This window comes from Herpailurus yagouaroundi, unplaced genomic scaffold, assembly GCF_014898765.1.
Source record: "Herpailurus yagouaroundi ecotype Mexico unplaced genomic scaffold, PumYag 77, whole genome shotgun sequence".
Taxonomy (NCBI): domain Eukaryota; kingdom Metazoa; phylum Chordata; class Mammalia; order Carnivora; family Felidae; genus Herpailurus; species Herpailurus yagouaroundi.
The window spans coordinates 99,320,617-99,334,088 of NW_024412388.1; the positions used below are offsets into that span (position 1 = coordinate 99,320,617).

At 48.5% G+C, this 13,472-nt stretch overlaps 1 protein-coding gene and 1 long non-coding RNA gene across 3 annotated transcripts in view; one reads left to right on the forward strand and one right to left on the reverse strand.

Annotated features, from left to right (window-relative positions):
• The window catches only part of LOC121027750 (uncharacterized), a 32,054-nt gene that overhangs the window by 10,233 nt on the left and 8,349 nt on the right, over window positions 1–13,472 (forward strand). The gene's annotated exons all lie outside the window — the stretch shown is intronic.
• Window positions 1–13,472, reverse strand: part of NGF (nerve growth factor) — a 53,599-nt gene that overhangs the window by 2,198 nt on the left and 37,929 nt on the right. For both annotated transcript variants that reach the window (XM_040471403.1, XM_040471404.1), the window contains exon 2: window positions 6,194–6,317. The gene's annotated coding sequence lies outside the window, so the exon portion shown is untranslated. The remainder of the gene's footprint in view (window positions 1–6,193; window positions 6,318–13,472) is intronic.

Here is a 13,472-nt window from a genome sequence, read left to right on the forward strand (position 1 = left end):
TTCCTTTCCTTTCCTTTCCTTTTTCTTTCCTCCCTTCCCTTCCCTTCCCTTTCCTTTCTTTCCTCCCTTCCCTTTCGCTTCCTTCCTTCTCACTTTCTCTTTCATTCTTAAACATGCCTTTTCTTTTTATTATTTACTTTTATGTGAGTATAGACCAAATGGCAGAAATCCGTCTGTCCCCAAGAGGCAGTACTAGCCTCCCCTAGAGCCTGGGCCAGATAGGGCTCCACACTGCAGTCGAGTGACCACCCCCAGGCAGCTAACTGTGGAGTTACCTCTGCTCTTGAACTCATTTCTGGTGGGGTTCTAGTCACACCTGCAGATGTATATCAAGTGTCACCCGCTCTCTTGGTAGGGTTAGAGGCATCCCCTGGAGAGGGTGCTCAAACTTCCCATTCCATCCCTTCCCCCCACTCCTCCCCACTCCCACAGGTCATTCTGTGACCTGCCTTCTTTTCCAGCCTGCCTGCCACAGACACCACCTTCTCCTTGAGGCTCCTCAGATCACCCTAGGAAAAGTGATCTCTTTCCACGCTCAACTTGTGAAGTGCGTGTGCACACGGGTGTGTTCTCTCCTACTAAATCAGTGCAATGACAGGAACTCAGCATCGGATCTGGGGTTAGAAAGCCTTGTGTGGATTCCAAACTGGTTAGCAAAGGGGAAGTCATTTAATCTTTCCGGGCCTTAGTTTCCTCATTGATAAAAAAGCAGGCAAAAACTACGATTTCACAGGGTTGTCGTGAGGACTGATAGGTGCCCACACACCTCCTTAGTCCGGGGTCCTCCCAATGTCCTGTGGTCAAGGACTTTGTCTTCTTCAGTCACAGTGCTGGTCGTTCACTCTCCAAGCCTACTCCGTTCACGTCTTTTCATAGCACTGGCTACCCCGATTGGGCTGTTTTTCAAGCCCAGTGATTGGAGCCCGTCTCCCCACTGGCTGCAAGGACCTGGAGCGCAGAGCCGCGTCTCCTCCACACGCACTAGTCACTCCATCCCTCGGTGTGCACCTCTCTGGTCTTCCATGATGGCTTGTGCGTAGCCCTCTCACCTCTCCTCACGCTGCGGGCAGTCGTGAACATGTCTGTCTCATAAGAGCACGTCAGACGGTGTGCCATTTGAAGTTAAGTATCTCGGGGACCATGCGCAGTTCCGGCACACAACAAATAAAAGGAAAATGAATGGAAGAGCGAATGGGGATGGCCCCAGAGCCTCACTGCCTGCCTTCTCTTCGCTGCGGTGCACGCCTGCTTTCGGATTTTGTGGATATGGCTACGTGCTACGTTCCTAATCTGTTTTCAAAGGGATGCATTCTTCTCCTCAACTGTGCTTTATTTCAGCTGGCAACAGGCAGCTCTTTGGTGAGATACCAAGAAAACCACCAAATTCTTTTCTCTTGGGTTACTTAGGAAAACATCGGTGTTTCCTCCAGGCCTCCAGCCGGCCACGCAGAGCCGGGCTTCTGACCGCCGCTGGTTCTGCTGGCTAATGGTGTGATAGTCCAGCCAACGGCCACAGAACTGATCATTTGTTGGCAGCTAAGTCAAACCCCTTCGTTGGCTCCTTTCCTTTCTTCTCAACACACGGTGGCTCTCCTCAGACAAGAAGGAGAAGAAAGGAAACCGAAATTCATCCCTTTATAACCAAATTAGTAACACTCAGAATTTGGTTGGGGAAATGGGAAAAAACAACCACTAAGAGTTAGGGTTTTGATGGTAATAAGGGACCTACTGCTCCCTCTCTCCCATGACCGCAGGTCCCCACCCACTCCTACAGTCTCCCCTTTGGTAAGCTCATCCTCTTGTAACAGTCCCGTCTTCTGTGGGGCTGACGCCCATACCGGGACCTCTAGCCCAACTGCTTGTTTGAAAGCCAGTTCTGAACCTCCAGCTTCCTCGTGAGCAACTTTCCATGGATACTGACATTTAAAAAAAAATTTTTGTTAACATTTGTTTTTTGAGAGACAGAGAGAGACATAGCCTGAGCGGGAGAGGGGCAGAGAAAGAGAGAGTCACAGACCCCAAAGCAGTCTCCAGGCCCCGAGCTGTCAGCACGGAGCCCAACGCGGGGCTCGAACTCACGAACCGTGAAATAATGACCAGAGCTGAAGTAGGACATTCAACCAACTGAGCCACCCAGGTGCCCCGGATACTGACATTTTAAATGCAAGGCATCCCAAGCAAAAACCTCCACACCCATACTCCTCATTAGGATGATCATTCCCTGCCTCCGGCTTTACTCAACAACCACTTGATGGTTTATGATGGAGTTCCACAGCTGCTGTCTCTTGTGAACATCTCCCCCCATACTCCTAAATGTATTTCCCCAACCTCTTCCTTTTCCCATCACTGGAACCACCATCCCTTTGTTCACCAGCTCCAAAACTCCACTCTTCGTTGGCCTCAGCTCCTTCCTCCTGGCCTCCCCTCCAGCCCTTTGCCTTCTGCTTCCGTAGCATCTCTTGAAATTCTGTTTTATTCTCACCTCTCTCTTCCTAGTTCAGGTCACAGAACAGTCTCCCAACTGATGTCCTGGACCCCCACCTCTTCTTCCAGTTCCTCCTGTCCCTGGCCACCCGATTGAAGCACCACTCTGATCCCATCACCTTGCTCAGAGGGTCCAGTGGTGAGCAATTGTCTAGGGAGCCAGGAACCCATCAGACCCTGCCCTCCTTCTACTCCCCTCCCATATATTTTTTTAATATTTATTTATCTTTGAGAGAGAGAGAATGAGAGAGAGCAGGGGAGGGGCAGAGAGAGAGGGAGACACAGAATCAGAAAACAGGCTCCAGGCTCCGAGCTGTCAGCAGAGAGCCTGATGCGGACCTCGAACTCACAAGCCGTGAGCTCTGACTGAGCCACCCAGGTGCCCCTCCCCTCCCATATTTTGCATTCCAGGCAAACAGAACTCCTGTCGCAGTGCCTGCCCTGTGCTTTCCCACCATTGCCCTTGGTTCAGACTCTTCTCTGCCAGGCATACTCCCTCACGCCCTCCCTGCGCCTTTCCTGTTCCCCACCTTTGCTGGTTGGAGTCCTGCCTGTCACCTTTTAACACCCGACTTAAATACCACCTCCCCTGGGGACCTTTTTCTATTTCTTTTTTTTTTTTCCAACGTTTTTATTTATTTTTGGGACAGAGAGAGACAGAGCATGAATGGGGGAGGGGCAGAGAGAGAAGGAGACACAGAATCGGAAACAGGCTCCAGGCTCCGAGCCATCAGCCCAGAGCCTGACGCGGGGCTCGAACTCACGGACCGCGAGATCGTGACCTGGCTGAAGTCGGACGCTTAACCGACTGCGCCACCCAGGCGCCCCTATTTCTAAAGAGATAAACTCTCTCCCTTCTCCACCTCTGTAGAGTATTTCTTTCGCGCTGTCTTAGGGCCATTGCATTCTCGTATTCTCCCACCTACAGGCAAACTGCCCGGAGGCCGAAAGGGCTCCTGTTCACCTTTGGTGCGTCCAGGTGACCTCTAAGAATCAGCGAGTGTGTGGACAAGTCTCCTTGCTTCTGTGTTCTTTCATTTCTCCACGTGACTGCTGATGCTTAAGGCATCTTCCAACTCCGACATTCTTCGAGTTTAAGCAACCATAAAGGTTGCTGCGCTGCCTAGCACTCTGCAGGCTCAACTGAATTGACTTCACAGAGTTCATAAAGTCAAATTTTACTTCTCAATTCGCTGTCAGGATAACACGTGGTAGCTGATGGCATTTAATCACCGTAAAGATTTGCACCAGGGACAGATTGTTTCATTAAGATTTGAAAACGTTGCAAATATGTGCTCACATTTGGGCTCTAGATTAAAAGTTGTTTTTTTTTTTTTTAATTGGATCACTCATCATAGCATGCCCCTATACCATAATCTTTTAAACATTTTTATTCATTTTTTAAAAATATTTAAAATACACTTCCTAGCTTTTCTTTTTTCCGAATGAGAATATTGCCATGCCTGACATTATCTCATAATGCAGTGACAATACCAAATATCTGTATTTTTATTTATTTATTTTTATTATGCTTTTTAAAATTTTTTTTTACATTTATTTATTTTTGAGACAGAGAGAGACAGAGCGTGAACAGGGGAGGGGCAGAGAGAGAGGGAGACACAGAATCCGAAACAGGCTCCAGGCTCCGAGCTGTCAGCACAGAGCCTGACGCGGGGCTCGAACTCACAGACTGAGAGATCATCACCTGAGCTGAAGTCGGACGTTTAACCGACTGAGCCACCCAGGCGCCCCATGCTTTTTAATTTTAATTCCAGCAAGCACACAGTGCTGTATTAATTCCAGGTGTACAATACAGGGATTCAACAATTCTATACATCGTGACCAGTGTGTTCTTCAATCCCCACCACCTCTTTCTTTTTAAATTAAACAAGTCTTGGGGTGCCTGGGTGGTTCTGTTGGTTAAGCACCTGACTCTTGGTTTTGGCTCAGGTCATGATCTCACGGTTCTTAAGTTTGAGCCCCACGTCAGGCTCTGCGCTGACAGTGTAACACCTGCTTGGGATTCTTTCTCTCTCTCTCTCTCTCTGCCCCTCCCCATACGCATGCACTCTCTCTCTCTCTCTCTCTCTCTCTCTCAAAATAAATAAATAAACTTAAAAAATAAGTTAAAGAAGTTTTTCTTTTTAAAAGCCATCAATGGATAGAGAAAAAAAGAAGAAATGAGTGCTATGTCTATTCCAGTGGTGCCAGTGGGTCAGGGGTCATTTTCGCTGTCCACTTGGCCTTGCTCTAAATGTAAACATGCAGCTGACTTCAGCTGTGAAGACTGGGACGCCCCCAGTTGTCAGGGCCTGTGTGGAGTGCGAGAGGCATCCTGCGGCTCCTCAGCTCCCCGGGGAGGTACCCCTGAGGCCGCAGCAGAGAAAAGCCTGGACAGGATACAGCCCAGTGAGTGCCTCTGTGGGCATCTCCCAGGGGGAGGCTTGGACTGGAAGGGGCATTCCAAGATGATCAAGTCCAGAGGTTCGGGGCATCAAAGCACCTGGTGGGTCTGCCAAACAGCAGACTGCTGGGCCCCACTCCCAGAGTTTCTGACTCAGCAGGTCTAGCGTGGGGCCCGAGAATCTACGTTTCTGACAAGCTCCCAGGTGATAGTGTTGCAGCAGCTCCGGGGGCTGCATTTTGAGAACCACGGGTCCGGTCCGATCCTTGAACTTGACGGAGGAGAGACATGGGTGTCGGGAGGCTGGGGCGGGGTGGGGGCTCTGAGTGGCCTGGGACTCTGCAGCTGAGTGGCAGGCTCTGCCTGTGGGCACTTGGCGCTGCTCAGCCCCAGCACCTTCCAGAGGAGAGAGCCCTGAGGGGGCACGCAGGCCGTAACCGATGGCGGCGCCTTCCCAATCACCGACATCAAAATGAAAATTCCGTTCAACAGACGGTAAGTTTTGCCTTCCTTGCGCCACAAACCTGGACACCGGGGAACCCCTGGATAGTCAATTATTTTTACATTTGGCTTATCAGGTTTCCGGGCATCAGGCAGATTTGGTCCAAGAGCACTTAAAGTGCCCATGATAGAAATATGCCTCCAGAAAGCACTCACAGGTACCTGTGGCTTTCCTGGGACCAGAACCTGCTGGTCTGAATTCTTAGACACACATCCTTAAACGAAGGAGGTGAGATCATAACGATCATCATTAGCATTTATGGGGCACAAGTATCTCCTTAACCATCACAACAAGCCCGGGAGGAGGCCTTATTCTTCCTGTCGTACAGAGGAGGACACAGACGCAGGAGAAGGAACGCGATGTGGCCGCACACCCGGTAGGAGCGGAACTCAGAGCTGGCCTCTGTTCCCAGACCTGGAGCTCCATGGCCAAGAGCATGACCGTGATCAAGGACATTTCGTCTCACAGGGTTGCCAGTGCAGACAGACCAGGAGCCGTGTGGAGGGTCTGACTGATGTTCTCTGTCTATTCGAGGCCCTGTGTTCTGCTATTTCAGGGGTGGGCAGCTCAGACTCTCAACATGTTCCTGGAAGCTGTGGGGCCAGACTGAGAGCCCCGGGGGGATTTCTCTTCCAGTCGGGCTAGGAGGGCCACATGTGTTGGATCTCTAGGACCCACCCCAGGCCTCTGCTAGTTAGCAGTTAGATGTGACTTCCCTTCTTCAGCCTAGGGCTCATTTCCAGCTGTCCTGGATGCTCCAGAGCCAGGAGCCTTGGCGAGGCAGAAGCCCCTCAAGCGCTTACCTCAGTGTGGCCAGGACAGAAAGCTGCTCCCTTGAAAAAGCCGTTATTGGGCCCGGACGCTGAGCTGAGCTTGGGTCCAGCATGCCATCCAGCCCCCTGGAATGCACGACCACGGGCCAGGACTCTGCAGGAGGAGAGAGCTGGCATTAGATGGGCACTTCACCGTATTCTGCAGCGGGTGGATAGCTGTACCCTAGGCAGGAGGGGAGGGATGTGCCAGTGGGACAAACCTTATTCCCTGAGTTCTGGGACTTTACCAGCATCAGAGCCCAGGCAGGAGAGAGTGTCTGGCTCCCGAAATTGCCACGGGCTGACCTTGCACGGACCTATGGTGGCACCTGCCTCCCACTCTTGTGCCAAAGCCCTTGGTTTCTGCCTGGATATAGTCCACAGGTCCCAGTGAGATGCTTGCAGTCCCACACCAGAGTCCTGTTCCAGGAGACCCCTGACCCAGCATCAAAATGGAAATTATTCTGTATATCACACACACATGCAGATGTAGCAGACCCAACTTTGGACAAGCCTAACTGAAGATAAATTATACAGAAGGAGCACCTGGGTGGCTCCGTTGGTTAAACGACCAACTTCAGCTCAGGTCATGATCTCATGGTTCGAGCCCCACGTTGGACTCTGTGCTGACAGGTCAGAGCCTGGAGCCTGCTTCAAATTCTGTGTCTCCCTCTCTCTCTGACCCTCCTCCACTTTCTCTCTCTCTCTCTCTCTCTCTCTATTTATCTCAAAAATAAATAAACATTAATTGCATGGGTCCACTTAAAAAAAAAAAAACAGATAAATTACACAGAAGAAAACATCCTGACAGTTGAGAACAAGTTGGTCCTTTGATAAAGATTCAGAGAAATTATGGTGGCAAATATGACAATCTTGATAGATAACAGAAAACTCTTCTCGAATTAGGTTGTGGCTCTCAGAGAACCAAGCCCAAAGTCAAAATTTATCAATCGGAAGATATACAGATGATACGGTGTGAAAAAAAATGCTCTTCAGGTTTAGGTTGTGGTTCCTAGGAACAGTGGAAGGGTTCTCTTCTCCTCTCTCTTCTATAAACTTCATACATGTAGGTGCTTCCTTCATTCATTCAACAATATTTCCTGAGCACGTGCTCCATGCCAAGCACTGATCTAGGTGCTGGGGACCCAGCACTGAATAAGACACACAGGTTGCTGCTCCTATGGAGCTCACAGTCTTATGTAAACAAACAAGGTACCTTCTGATTCTTTTCACGTCACGGAGGAAATAAACAAGGCAAGATGACAGAGGGTGACTGACTGCAAGGTGGAATGAGGTCATCCTGTAGACAGGCTGCTCAGTGAAGAGTGCTTGGAGGAAATGGTGTTCAGGTTGAGATCGGAAGGATGAAAAGGAATGAGGGAGAAAACTTGCAAGTCAGAAGGAATGGCAAGTGCAAAGGCCGTGAGGTAGAACAGGTCAAAGTTGCTGAACATGTAGGGAAATGAAATAGAGAGGCAGAAGGAACCAGGTCTGCAAGGACATAGCTGGAGCTATGGCTTTATCCTAGGGGTAACAGGGAGGGGCAGTGGAGGGCTTTAAGCAAGAGAGTGGCATCACATTTTTAATAAATGAATGAATGAACTATTATGTCCATCGTAGAACTTGTAGGGTTGAGGTACCCCCCCCCACTAAAAAAAAAAAAAATTCAAGAATGATGTCTGTAGCTTTCCTGTTTATATTCTCTCCAATTCCCCAACCCCTTTGCCCCATCATGTTTTTTTTCCAGTGTGGACCCCACCACTCATCCTCCTTCAACCCCTTCTCATCTTGTACTATAGAAGCAAATGTCAAGGAAGCCATCAAGTCGCTACTCACATAGAGGAGGTGGCACGGGACAGGGGGTTAGAGAGAGCATCTGGAGTGGTTTTCCCGCTACTAGATGTCATGAAATTAAGGACCGAGGTGCTTTCATTCCTCTTCCTCACCCACCCAGCTCAAAATATCCTTCTTGCCGCAAAAGCACCAGAAAAACCTTCCAATACTCAGTTGGGGTTCAGGTCTAGAGATGGAAATTTACCCGAACGCCCTTTTTTAAAGGGTTAGATTCCGTGGCAAAGTACACAGTCACGCTCTCTCAGGGTTGGGTTTAGCCCTGGAGGAGCATGACGTGTTCCCAGGGTTAAGAGGTGGGCATTGTGGGGCCTTCCATCGCTCCCAGGAAAGAGGGTCTGGATCCAGTCCACAAATTGTTCAGCTGGCCATTTGGCCAACACTGACTGACCACTAGTGGATCCCACAGAGCTGCATCTGGGTCCAGTTCCCTCTGATTCCTGGGTAAATCACTTAGTATCCTTAAGCATCTCTGGGCTTCCTTGTCCGATGGCAAACTGCTGTGATAGCTAAGGTCTCCAGCTCTGATCATCTGTAGTTCTCTGAGCTCAGTTAACATTTTGGGGCCCGTATCCCTCCTGGATTCTTAAGCAATGCTTTCCCCCACCCCCACACTAGAACTCATTTTTTTTTTTCCTGTTAATTAAATAAAACTCACAGGCCCTGTGCCAGCCGCTCTGTTAGGTGCTAAGGACACAAAGAATATGACTTAACTTCTAAGAGCAAATAATCTAGAGGTGCAGAAAAGCAAGCATATGAACACGCATTTAAAGCACAGTGTTACAGGTATGATGTGTATGTGACATGATATGGAAACCTTGTGGAAGGAGGAACTTCAGTTTAGGTCACGATCTCACGGTCCATGAATTCGAGCCCCACGTCGGGCTCTGTGCTGACAGCTCAGAGCCTGGAGCCTGCTTTGGATTCTGTGTGTGTGTGTCTCTCTCTGCCCCTCCCCTGCTCATGCTCTCTCTCAAAAATAAATAAAAATTTAAAAAAAAAAAAAGAATTAGCTGGAGGTTCAACACAGCTCAGGACGGGGTTTCAGGTTGGGTGTAAGAAGCGGTGATGGGCCGTATATATCGGTAGGTGCCGTGAGCTTGGGGAGCCCACCACAGTGGCCTGCCCACTGACTGTAACTTCCTGTGTGACAGAAAAGGCCTCCACTTTCCACCCAGGGAAGAGTGACTTTCGCTAGAAATATTCTGGATATTCTACTATAAGCCAGGATGGCCTCCAGTTTAGATCTCCATAAAAAATCCCCCAAATTCTAGGCAGAGCTACCTTCTTGGGGATTCTCCCTAGACCTATCACAAAAATTTCCCTGGCCCTATGGATGCAACCTGGGCCAAGCCACCCTCGTGCACCAGGGTCACCTGCCAATCACATCTAGATGCCTGAGCGCTATATTTGAGACCCCGTCTCACATCTCCTATGCTTTTGACCTTCTCTCGATCAGCATAGGTATAAGTAGTTTGCTTTTGGAGAGAACAATTCACTGTCAAGAATACTGAAACACTATGATTTTTGTTTTAATTTTTAATGTTTAGTTTTGAGAGAAAGGCAGAGCGTGAGAGGGGGAGGGGCAGAGAGAGAGGGAGACACAGAATGAAGCAGGCTCCAGGCTCTGAGCCATCAGCCCAGAGCCCGATGCGGGGCTCGAACCCACATACCTCAAGATCATGACCTGAGTCATGATGCTTAACCGACTGAGCCACCCAGGCACCCCTAAATGATTTTCACAGAAACTGCTATCATTGTTTTTAGTCTTATGCTAGTGAGGGTTGGGGCTCTAAAATTAAATCTGATTTAAATATCCCCGATTTCTGATGCAAAGATATTAGGGGCAACCAACCCCAGTGCATATCTATTTTAAAATGCTGTCTGTTCTCATGAGGTAATCACTAAATCAGATGGCTCTCACCCTTTTACAAATGCATGAAAATAAAGCCAAGCTCACTGCAGACCCGTGTTCTATTCCTTCTTACAGGGCATGATGGAATGCTCTTGAAGTCTAGGGTACTTCTTCTAGACCAGGACAACCCTGGTCTGTCCAGGGCCCCCTGTTTAAAGCAGTGATTCTCAAAGTGGGAGCCATGGTAGTATCAGCAATGTCTTGGAACTTCTTAGACATGCAAATGCTTCGGCCCCATCATAGACCTAGCAATGCTGAGTGAGACCCGGCCATCTATGTTTTAACCCCTCAGGTGGTTCTGTGCACACCTAAGCTTGAGAATCACTGTGTTAGAAGGTCCACTGTGGCCCTCCTCTGTCTGCAATCTCCCCATGGGGTGAGGGAGCCAGGGCCAAGAGAGAGCCAACCCAGAGGAAGTCTACTGCACTGGGCAACCTGCTTGATGGAACTTTCCATATTATAGTCCATGTTATGTCTAGGCCACGTTATGTCTGGACCCCCATGACCATGGGGTCCAGAACCCCAGAACAACCAGCCTTGAGTCAGCTAGAATTAGAGGTTCTCCTGAGGACCTCCTGAGGTTTAGCCTATTTGTATGGCTCTCTCTGTTGATGCCTGTGTCAGTGACCCATTCACTTTCTTAAGGTCTCAATGACATTTTGGTCAATTTTAGCCAAGAAGCTTAGAGGAATGCAAACTGTTGAAAACCCAATTAATATACAATTGGAGGAACCCATGCCTCTGCTGGGGAGTTACTGGGGAGTGAGGGGAATCAGCTATAGCAATTGCAACCTGCTAAATGTCAATCAGCATCCTGTGAAGTTCTCCATGCTCGAACTTTGTGGAAGATGTCATCTACCTCCTAGCTCCCCCATTCTGCTGCCCTCCCCCCCCCTCCCCAATCCTCTACAGCAGTGACGTTCCACCCAGGCTGAACACTAGAACCACCTGAGGAGGTTTACAAAGTCCTGACACCTGTCCCACCTCCAGAAATTCCAACTTAACTGGTTTTTTTTAAATGTTTATTTATTTTTTGAGAGAGAGAGAGAGACAGCAAGCAGGGGAGGAGCACAGAGAGATGAGGACAGAGTGGGCTCCACACTGACAGCAGCAAGCCTGATGCGGGTCTCAAACTCGTGAACCGTGAGATTATGACCTGAGCCAAAGTCAGATGCTTAATCGACTGAGCCACCCAGGCACCCCCCAACTCAACCGTTTTGGAGTGCTGCCTGGGGATCAGTATTTTGTGAAGCTCTCAAGGTGATCCCAAGGAAAAGGGCTGAGAACAACTGTCATACAGGATGAACAGGAAGCTTGACATTGGCTTTGATGAGCTAGCAATTAAGAGAAATTATGAGGAAATTAATATAGCTCAGAAAACGTAAAGTGCAGGTACGGTCACTTTGAGGCAAAAAGAATAGAGTGTTCAGACTCTCTGGGGGATGTGAACCCCTTCTCACCACCCTCTGCCCTGCCAAGTATCTAGACATAATTGACATATGTGAATTGGAAGGTCTCCTCTTTACTCCTTGCAAGCCACTTAACATGTTGTTTGATGGTTGGACTTATGGTTAGCTTCTTATTAAGCCCAAGGATTATTTGCTGGCATTTTTAATACCAAAGATTTGGGGATGCTCGACCACAAAGAACTCTTGGATGGTTCCTCGCATGTGCTCGGAAGCGACGGCTGGTCCCAAGAGCAGTTTCTGCCACATCAAAGATGCCAGAGCCCCTGGCATGAACTACAGTCTCCTTTCCCCTAGCTTCCACCTGCCAGAGGCCTGTGTTGGGGAAACTCATGGGGGATTTTGGGCATTAAGAACATGTAGTTGCGGGCATGATAATAATCACTGTTGGTGCTCTCTCTGTGATTGTCATCATTATGACTGTTCTCCCTTAATTCTCTCCTTTTCTCTGGTGGTTCTTGCTCTAAGCCTGCACACAAAAAGGAAATTTGGAGTCTTTCGCGTTGTAAGTCTGTTTTCCTAATTTTTAGCCTGATCAGAAATTTTCTAGTATGGAATACAACCATGAGGTTTGCTGACTAAGAGTTCTTGTTTGGGTGGCGGTGGGGAGGGGATTCAATTTGACCATTTAGAGATGATTTGATGTGTTTTAACTATTTAGTGGTTTTGGCAAGTCCAATAGGAAAATCGTACATCTGGCACCAAGGACTTAGGAAGACGTTAAAGTTCAGCAAAACTGCTATTCTTTTTGACTGGAAGTATTCAATGCTAACAATTCTAAAGAGTCCTGCCACATTTTTCTAAAAGAGAAATGGGCCTCTGGCTCTTTGGGAGATTCTGAGGTAAATTACAAAACCCTAGCATTTCTCCAGAGAGACAGGCAGCTTAAGGAAGAAACCACCAAGGTTGGCTGACCTTGAACTTCAGAACCAAAGAGCATTTGCTATGCATGTGCAAGGCCTCTTGGTGTGTGCGGCTGGCCAGAGTCCGCGTGGTATTTACCTGCCTAGATTCACGAGCTGTGCAATGCCCACACCGCAGAGAGGTTTTCATAGCGTGGGTAATTACAACGTCAACGTGGTGGTAGGAGATAAGACATCTAAATGCACAGCGGCCTTCCATTACAGAGCTGAGGGCAGCGTACTTTTGCAAGAATGCACTTCTAAATAGCAGTTCTTGTACTATAGCCCATCGGCTTAGCAATACTAATGATATATCTATAATCTATGCTTCAGTGCCAAAAACAATCCAATACGCTTTCAAACTTCTCTGCAACCCTAAGAAAACATCTCCTTGGTTCCAACTGGCTGATCCTTAAACCACAAGAAAAAGATCCATTTCAGCTCTGCTTTTGGCCTTTCCCTGCCTGCCGTTCCCATACTTGGGACTAAGAGCAGACAGAAGTATTGGGGGAAAAAGGACTCTCAGGCTGGTTGGAGTCAAAGGTTGCTTTCGAGAATCCTGGCACCTAGCGAGGTCTCTCACCCGCTGCAGACCTCGGGTGGCCACCTGGGAGGGAACGCGTGAACGAAAACAAAACATTGTCAGTGAGCGACAGCTCAGATTCAAGTCTCACTCTTCTATTTGCTTTATAGGATTAAATGTCCTCAACTCCTCTTGAGCTAGGCTTTTCCTCTCAGTGTGTGGTATGTTTTCCGAGCAATAGGTCAAGCAACATTACAGCACATAAGTCTATAATGCAATTCAGATGTAACTTCAGAAATAAAGACAAGCTAAAGATCTATAGTCTTGTAACAGACCAGCAAATATCCTGGCCTAACAGACACAGAACATTCTAGGGCTTTTAAAAAGGCAGGCAGGCCATCTTTCAATTGGTGAGGGATAAGGGATGAGCTATGGGACTTGAATGTAAGGGTCCTGGTAAAATGTCACCCACACTTGTCCCTGAGACACCCACATTTGTCCCTAAGACACCCTCACTGTCCATGAGACACTCACACTTGTCCATGAGGCACTAACACTTGTCCCCAAGACACATTTGTCCATGAGGCACCCATGCTTGTTCATGAGACACCCA